The sequence below is a fragment of the Gossypium raimondii genome, chromosome 11, assembly GCF_025698545.1.
Source record: "Gossypium raimondii isolate GPD5lz chromosome 11, ASM2569854v1, whole genome shotgun sequence".
NCBI lineage: Eukaryota > Viridiplantae > Streptophyta > Magnoliopsida > Malvales > Malvaceae > Gossypium > Gossypium raimondii.
The window spans coordinates 30,239,311-30,249,021 of record NC_068575.1 but is presented as its reverse complement, the minus strand read 5'-3'; the positions used below and the strand labels follow the sequence as shown (position 1 = coordinate 30,249,021).

General features: G+C 35.7%; 1 non-coding gene across 1 annotated transcript; it reads left to right on the top strand.

The window, feature by feature from the left end:
• Positions 1-8,835: 8,835 nt before the first annotated feature.
• Positions 8,836-8,942, top strand: LOC128035084 (small nucleolar RNA R71). The gene has a single exon (XR_008191488.1). It is a non-coding gene; the product is annotated as a small nucleolar RNA R71 (small nucleolar RNA).
• Positions 8,943-9,711: the final 769 nt, after the last annotated feature.

Sequence of the window (9,711 nt, the reverse complement as noted above, 5' to 3'; positions counted from 1 at the left end):
AATCTAAGTTACTGTATGTCTACAGAACTCTGGATTAATAACTACCATGAACGTTCTTTTATGTACAACTCACAAGATCTATGTCTAGATTGCTATGAATATTTTGTCGATTATTCACTTGCATCAAATGATCCAATATCCAATATGTCTAGAGCTTGTATGGATGTATTTAAAATAAGCATAAATCGAATGAAACAGTAACATAGACAATCTTAGATCACGGGCATTAAGGTTGATAAAACATTCACCCGACTAACTGCAACCCAGAAAAGATTTAGCTCATGGGTGGAAAAGTTAACATCAAAATAAAATCATTCATCAACATTCTCAAATAAGCTTGAATCACAACAATCAAGAAAATAAAGGCAGAAATGCAGGAATTCTTGCCACACTTCAGTTTCTCTTTGATCTCTAGATTCTACGTGAATTCAAGATAGCTCTCTCTCCCCCTTCTTCATGTCTATATTCTGCTCTCTTAAGCTGATACCATTTCTTTCTTTGGAATTCTCCAAGAGAGAAAAACAACTATCACCAGCTTTCTTCTATACCAGTTCTCCCCCTTTTTTCTTCTTCTCTCTCATTCTTTTATTGGGTAGATTCGTCCCTCTCAACACACATTTTGTTTCTCCTCTTTTTTAGGGTAGTTTTTCTAGTACACATCTAGCTAGCTGAGAGTGCCGTCGATCGAATGTTGAGTCATCTTCCTAGAATTGCCACGACAATTGTGTTGACAATCAATCTCACCATTTGCCACGGTAATGTTTTACTTCCTTTGTTTTTGTTCTACTTCCTCTTCATCCTCTTCTTCTACCTGCACCTATGTCCAACCACAACCATTACTTTTCCTTCCCCAAGTAGTAAAGTAATAAATGATGACCATTATAGTGCAATCCAAGCTTTGGTTATGCAATGTTCTAAAATTATGCTAAAAATGCAGATGTATTTACTTGATTACAAACAATTAATTCCATCTAGAGGCCTAAAATGTAACTCTTTTCAAAAGTTATCACACCCCCAAACCTGAATTATTGCTTGTCCTCAAGCAAATAATGCATGAATGGGCATTAATGCAAGGAATTTCCAAAACAATTAGTCTCTAATTATACGTCCAAATCATATTGAGTATACTGTATACCTCTATTCTCAGCAATATTTTATAGAAACAAAGAAAAATTACTTACAGTTCTTATAAACCTGTTTAGCAAATGAAATGCAGATCATGTTTCCTCAAGGTAAAAGTTTCTAAATATTTCATCAGCTAAAACTATAGCAGATTTCTTTTAAATATACCGATGTTATCTCTCTCCTAAACTCGGTTTCTTGTTAGACATTTATTCAATTTCCAACACAAAATTTTTCTAGGGAATTCATATTGTCACATGATTTTATACTTGACAACCTCAATGGAGCATACACTAGACTGCCATGTATTGTATCATGTCACAATTTGAATATAAATCACTCATGAAAAAAAGGCTTTTAACTAAAAAGATGGATGGAGCAAATAACTACCTTCTTAACAATTTAGCATAAAAATTTAGGGGAGAGTCCCTAATATATATACTTCTGTTTAGACAAACACTCATATCTAAATTTATTTTTCTGGTCAACAATATAATGGAGCAAACAAAATATTACCGACCTACTTAACATATTCAAACATTGGATTATTCATATTATTTTACCATGACATAAATTATACACTATTACTAAATTTAATTTAAGTCAAGAAGACCTAAATTTATTCAAAGAATGCTACTATAGCCTAATTGCATTTAATTTTCAATTATTCTACTTTTAGAAATTCATTTTCAACAACCGTCCTATGCTAAACATGCCTAAACAACTATCACAATATTTTCTAAGTTTACAAAGAAGAGTTATTATCCTCATTAAACATCATTGATAACCATATATTCACATAATCAGGCAGTTGAATGGCAATTGATTGTTATGGAAAAAGCACTGTATGAACAACTAACAATGCAGTCTATATACACAACACACCCACAAACCTAAGGGATGCATTGTCTCAATGCATGAACATGACAGAGTTAAATGAATAAAAGCTACATGAATGCAATTAACAGATGTGAACTCAAAAGAATGAAAATTATCAAAATCAAAGCTTAGATGGGAAGAATGTTACTTTACTTGGGTTGTGTAAATTTCCTTGCAGCTTGTTTGTAACGTCGCTGCCTGTCCTAGTCACCACTATCAGCTTCAATGATGTTACCAATAGTCTTTTTGAATCTTTTTCTTTTAAGCTGGTTGATGGGCACCTCTTCCTCATCATTTTTGCTATCTAAATTTGTGAGTTCATCAATCAGTTGATGAACTGCACGTTCCTAGGCAGTCATAGGGGTCACGGATTGTAGTGAAAGTGTAGTACTAAGTGGTATCCATTCCATCATCATCAGATTCAATATAGACAGATTTTGTCTTGGCTTCATCTCTCTCTAGTTCTTGTTTGTACCTAGGAGCATTAGAAGATTCTTCATCTTCTACTTTAGGATTCAATACAATTTCCTTAGGGAAAACATCAAATTATGGCATTGGGCATGAGAAATTCTTTTGCAGTGATTTACGAATGGCGATATCATGTTGGCGGACATATTCTAAAAAGATGGCCATCTCCTCTTGAGCTTTTCCAAAGTCAGCAACAAGCATTTTCTGATGTTTTTCCAACATATAGAATTGTTGTTTCAAACCCTCTACAGCTTCAATCATTCTCTGCTCAAAATTAGTATGAGAAGTCGAGGGGACTGTAGAAGTAGTCCTAGGAGGAGAAGATGGAAGTGTGCTAGTTTTCCTCGGCCTTTCTTTGCCAACCAGTTTCTGTGTAATGTGCTTAGTAATAGCCCCTTTGTTTGGAAGGTGGTCTTTATTTGGTGACAGGGGAACCTTGACTCTTTGGCATAATGCAATGATCAGTAAGGGGAAATTTAAGGTGCCAGCATTATTTTGGGCACAATGATGAATCTCACGAAAGATAATGTTTCCAACATTAATCTTTCAACCCACCATTATGGAGTGGAGAAGAAATAATTGATCTTTTGAGATTGTAGCATTATATGTGGAAGGAATGAGACGGGTTTTCAAGAAATGGTATAAAATCTTGCATTGATGCTTCAATAAGACTCTATCAATGGTGTAACAATCATTTCTTGAAATTGACCTTTGTGTACCTTCCACACAAACACAAGTGAGAACCTAGGTTGAGCACTCAAGGGTCCTTGTCTTTACAAAGTCAGTATGCTCGTCAGGACCTTCCGACAATCCATATTGGGCATTGATGGAGTCCTTATCAAATAGAACTGACGCACCGCACACGTATATAAATGCATTGTTAGGATAAGTAATATGGGCATAAAACTTTTCACTACCTTTGGGAAGACATCATCAGGATGGAGAAAGAAGATTCCCCATCCATGCTTTTCGACAACTGATGAGGTGGCCTTTGTATACCCCATTAACGGGGCATCTTGAAAAAGGAATCCTTTTCCATGCAAACTGGCCTTTTGGAAATAAATTTATGGTATTTATCTTTAGCAAGTTTACTGAAGAAGGTGCGCGGAGAGGCAGAGGTCGAAGTAGAAGCTGTTTGGGAAGCCATTGAAGAAAATTTAAGAAGCTTGAAAAAAAAGGCTAGATTTTATTGCGGTTATAACTAAAATAGAGAGTAAAAGCAAGAAACAAAACGGGATGATAATGAGGGAAGAAACTATATCGACTAGGTTAAAACATGGGAGAGAAGAAATTGTGACATGTTTAGTAAGAGTGGCCTTAATCATGGTCTGACAAGGCAAACAATTTGGCATTTAGCGGGAAAAGAAAATGTATTTATTGTAAATTTGTGAAAATTAAAAGAATTGGACTAATGGCTTCAATTTGTATGTACTCTAGACCAAAAAGAAACCTATAGCAAGAGAAAATAAAAAATTAAATAAATTTATTGGGTAATAAATAAGAAAAATTAAAAATAACATAAACGAAGAAAATTTCTGCAATAGAACAATATTAAGTATTTCGAAGAGAAATAAAATTTTTGTCACGCATTATAGGAGCTCGAAAATAATGTTTCAAACATTGACCATTGACTTTGAACGTGGATCTTATCTTTCCATCTTTAACGTTGATAGCTCTGTGAGGGTATATACACTCGACTTCGAGTGGTCTAGACCATCTCGACTTTAATCTGTCAGGAAATAGCTTAAGTATGGAATTGAAGAGGAAGACTTGTTCTCTAGATACAAATTGTCGAGGCAAAATTTTCTTATCATACCATCGCTTTATCTTTTTTTTTACTATTTGGCATTCTCATAAGCATGAGCTCGAAATTCATCCATCTCATTAAGATCTAGTAAGCGATGAGTTGCAGCAGCACCCAAAGCCATGTTTAGTTTTTTTATTGACCAAAATGTTGTGTTATAGCTCAACTGGAAAATGACATGGTTTACCATAGAAAAGCTTGAAAGATGACATTCCCAACGGTGTCTTGAAAGCTGTGTGATAAGCCCACAAGGCTTCATCCAACCTTTCTGACCAATCCTTGTGGTTGGGATTGACAACTTTCTCCAGAATTTACTTGATTTCTCTGTTGAAAATTTTAGCTTGTCCCTCCGTGGCAATTTTGTGTTTAACCTCATAATTGTTTAGAGCATTGGCAACTAATCTGCAGTCAAAATGTGAACCTTTATCACTAATTAAGGCGCAAGCGGTACCAAACCTGGTAAAAGTATTTGTATGTAGGAATCTCAGAACCCGAATTAATCCATTTTAATTCTTTCCTTTGAAAACATAGTACGTTCCCTGTAAATTAATTCTAGTTTCACTAGGAATGGATTATATCTTGTATCCTGAGCCAACCGAACTCCTCTTAACCTTGTTAATAGTATTTTATTTAGTTGAAAAATATTACAAAAACAATTCTCACTTGTCCAAGGGCACGCATTTGGCATCATTTTTAGGTAAAGCCACAGCTTCAACCTATTTGAAGACATAATCCACAGTGACAAGAATGTAGATATTGCCTTAGGATGGTGGAAATGGACCCATGAAATCAATTCCCCACACATCAAATAATTCCACCTCTAAAATATTTTGCGGTGGCATTTCGTGTCTCCTTGACAAGTTACTAGTTCTTTGACAGCGACCACAGCTTTGACAGAACTCATGAGCATCTTTAAACATGGTGGGCCAATAAAAACTAGATTGGGGAACCTTTCCAACAGTTCGCATGCTTCCAAAATGTCTGCCATAAGGTGTAGAATAACAGTGATGCAAGATACTTTGAATTTCATCATCCAGAATATATCTCTAAATTACTTGATCTATAAACTGTTTAGATAGAAATGGTTTGTCCCAGTAATATTACTTGACATCGTGAAGGAATTTCCTTTGTCCTTGATGATTTAGCTTAGATGGCAGCAACCACTGACAAGAAAGTTAACAATATCAGCATACCATGACAATGTCATAGCCAACAATAACTGCTCATCATGGAATTCTTCTTTAATCATTAAATATCCATCTAATGAGTCTGGGCTTGGCTTTATTTTCAGCAAGTATTTAATGGCAGAATGGTTTGTATAAACTGTGATTTTGGTGCCTACTAAAAAAGCTCAAAATTTTTCAAAGGCAAATACCACCGCTAACAATTCTTTCTCTGTGGTGGTATAATTGAGCTGTGAATCTGTCATCATACTACTGGCATAATAATTACATGAAACAGCTTGTCTTTCCTTTGCCCCAGAACTGCTCCTACAGCAAAGTTACTTACATCAAACATCAGCTCGAATAGTAAAGTCTAGTCTGGTGCAGTGTCTATATATGTTGTAATTAATCGCTCTTTTAACTCTTCAAACACTTTTGAACATAACTCGTCAAGATCAAATGGTAGATTTTTTTCCAACAAATGGCATATAGATTTGGATATCTTAGAAAGCGACAATAAAATCCAGCTAGACCAAGGAAACTTCTGATTCTTTTCACTAAAGTGGGTGGTGGCAACTATTCAATGACTACTATTTTTGCTTTGTCGATGGCAATTCCTTGCTGTGAAATCTTGTGGCCCAAAACAATGCCTTCACAAACCATGAACTGGCATTTTTCCCAATTCAGTACAAGATTTTTTTCTTCACATCGACAAAGTACTAACTCCAAAATTTTCAAACAGTCTTCAAAATGTCACCAAACACTGAGAAATCATCCATAAATATTTCAAGGAATTTCTCTACCATGTCAGAAAATATTGCCATCATGCAACGCTGGAATGTTGCAAGGGCATTACATAACCCAAATAGCATTCTTCTAAAAGAAAATATTCCATAAGGACAGGTGAATGTAGTCTTTTATTGATCTGTAGGACATATGGTAATTTGGTTGTACCCTGAGTAGCCATCTAAAAAATAGTAGAAGCCTTTCCCTGCTAGTCTGTCCAACATCTAATCTATAAAAGGCAAACAAAAATAGCCTTCCTTCATTGCTTTGTTGAGCTTTCGATCATCCATACAAACTCTCCAACCTGTGACAGTACGTGTGGGAATGAGTTCATTTTATCATTTTTGACTATGGTGACCCCTCCTTTCTTGGGTACACACTGAACAGGGCTCACCCAAGAGCTATCAGAAATTGGGTATATAATTCTAGCATCAAACCATTTCGTGATCTCCCTTTTAACAACTTCCTTTAAGATAAGATTTAGTCTGCTTTGCTGTTCAATAGATTTGCCATGGTAATCTTCAAGTATTATTTTGTGCATGTAGATTGCTAGGTTAATTCCTTTGATATTCGCAATTGACCATCCTAAAGCTTTCTTGTATTTTTTAAAACTTCTGATAATTGCATCTCTTGGTCTGCTGTAAGCTCGATAAAGATAACTATAGGCATTGTATCGTTATCTCCCAAATAGGCGTACTTCAAATGCACTAGTAATGGCTTCAAATCCAGCACAGGTGGATCTTCTATTGACAATCGAGAAGGGTTGAAAGAATGACCTGATAAGTCTAATGATTCAAAGCTCCTCCTAAATCCATTTCTAGATTGTTGAATTTCCATCAGTTCTCCAAATTCTTCAGTCAATTTTGTTTCATTTAATTCAATAGAGTCTGCCTCAAAATTTTCATGCATATAACCTACAAATTCTTCCTGAATTACAATGTCAAAAAATTCAACAGCATGGCATTCTTCATCTGGGTCTGCACACTTTAAAGCATCAAACACGTTAAATGTCAACTACTAATCATTAATGCTCATGGTTAATTCACCTTTCTGTACATCAATCAATGTTCTACTAGTTGCTAAGAAAGGTCATCCAAGTATTATGGGTACCTCTTTATCTGCGTCACATTCTAGTATAATAAAATTTGTTGGAAAAATGAATTTACCAACTCTTACCAATACATCCTCAATTTTACCTTCTGGATGGGCGTATGATCTATCAGCTAGTTGTAGTGTGACTATAGTAGGTCTTGTCTTTCCTATCCTGAGCTTTCTGAAAACAGACATAGGCATTAGATTAATACTTGCACCTAAATCGCATAATTCTTTGCCTACATAATGGTTTCCAATCGAGTAAGGTATAGGAAAACTCCCTGGATCTTTTAATTTTGCTAGCAGTTTGTTCTTCAGCTTTGCTGTGAACCCTTCGTTAAGTGCCACAGTTTCGAACTCCCCTAACCTTCTCTTCTTGGATAGGATATCTTTCATGAATTTCACATATTTAGGTATTTTTTCTAATGCTTCCATCAAAGGTATATTGATGTGTAGCTGCTTCAAGACCTCTATAAATTTCTTGAATTGCGCATCTTGCTTCAACTTTTGGAAACGTTGGGGAAAAGGTGGTGGTGGCTTTCCTTCCATTTGTTGAGGTTGCTTTGCCATGACAATTATATTAGCTTGACAAGATGAATTTGCTTTTGTATGCTTCTATTTACCCCTGTTTTGTGTAGTTTGTTCTACTACTGATTCGAAAGTTATGCTTTCGGGAACCTCTGAACTTTCCTCCTCAGTAAAGGCATCATTCACAACTTCTAGCAACTGAGTGTCACTCTTTAGTGTTATGACTTTACATTGTTCCTTTACTTGAGATCGAGACCTTTCTGTGTCAGTAGACAATGCTCCTTGTTGTCTTAAACTAATGTAGTGGCAATTTGTCGCACTTGATTCTCTAGAACTCTTTAGGGAGCTGTTTGGCTTAGAATAATCGCATCATTCTTAGTCATATACTCCTTTAATAGAGCTTCCGTAGATGATGTTAAATATGACGAACTTTGTTACACATTTTGTCGCGGCATTGTTTGGCTGTACCCAAGTGGTACACCAGACACATTCTGTCAATTAACATTACTGGCAATTCTCATTCCTTGATTACTCAAACAAAAATTTGGATGTTATTTCCACCCTAGATTGTATGTTTTGGAGTAGGGATTTTTTTTGCTACGATTAAAGTTCCCCATGTAATATGTAGAGGCTAGATTAGATGGGCATTCATCAAAAACATGATCTTCTCCATAGTATATGCATGCTAGTCCTATAACTTTCATCTTCTGCACTGCTGAGGGTCTTTTCATAGTTTTAATCATATTTATTAAAGATGATACTGAAGCTATTAAAGATGTAAGTGCATCAAGTTTCATTGCTCCAGCAACTCTTCTACTAGTACCGACTTTGGTAGTGGGGTACTGATAATCATAGTTTGCTATTCATTCCAGAATTTTGTATGCTTCATTGTGGGATTTGTCAAAAAACGTCCCATTAGCAGATGCATCCACCACCATTATCGTATGAGCATTTAATCCATCGTAGAACATTTCCATCTATGTCCAATGCTGAAAAACATGCATCAGGCATTTTCTAATTAGTTCCATGAAACGCTCTCATGCTTCATATAATATTTCATCTTTCGCTTGCCTAAACGATGTAATGTCGTTCCTAAAATTGGCATTCATGTTGGGAGGATTGTACCTAAGTAGAAATCTTTAACATTCATTCCAAGATGCCATTGTACCTGATGGTAACGCATTCAACCATGATCTAGCATGATCTCGCAATGAATAAGGGAACAATTTTAATCTAAAGGCATCTTCAGAGACACCGTGCATTCTTGGGGTAATGTATACATACTTTTAGTTGTTGATTATGTCTCCAAGTGGGTTGAGGTTGTTTCTTTACCAACAAATGATGCCAAATATGTATGGAAATTTCTACATAAGAATATTTTTACCAGGTTTGGTACCCCTCGTGCTCTAATTAGTGATGAAGGTTCACACTTTGATTGCAAATTAGCTCCTAATGCTCTGAACAGGTATAGAGTTAAACATAAAATTGCCACGACATACCATCCCTAGAGAAATGGGCAGGCAAAAGTCTCTAATAGAGAGATTAAACAAATTTTGAAGAAGGTAGTCAATCCCAACCTCAAAGATTGGTCATCCTAATTGGATGAAGGTTTATGGACATATCACACTGCATTCAAGACACCATTGGGGATGTCGCCCTTCAAGTTTGTTTATGAGAAGCCCTTTCATCTGCCCGTTGAACTTGAACGTAAGACATATTGGGCAATTAAAAAACTGAATATGGATTGGAGTGCTACTAGTACCAACCGATTATTGCAATTAAATGAGATGGAAGAATTTTGAGCACAAGCTTATAACAATGCCAATTTGTTTAAAGAAAAGATTAAACGATATCATGCGAAAAAAATTT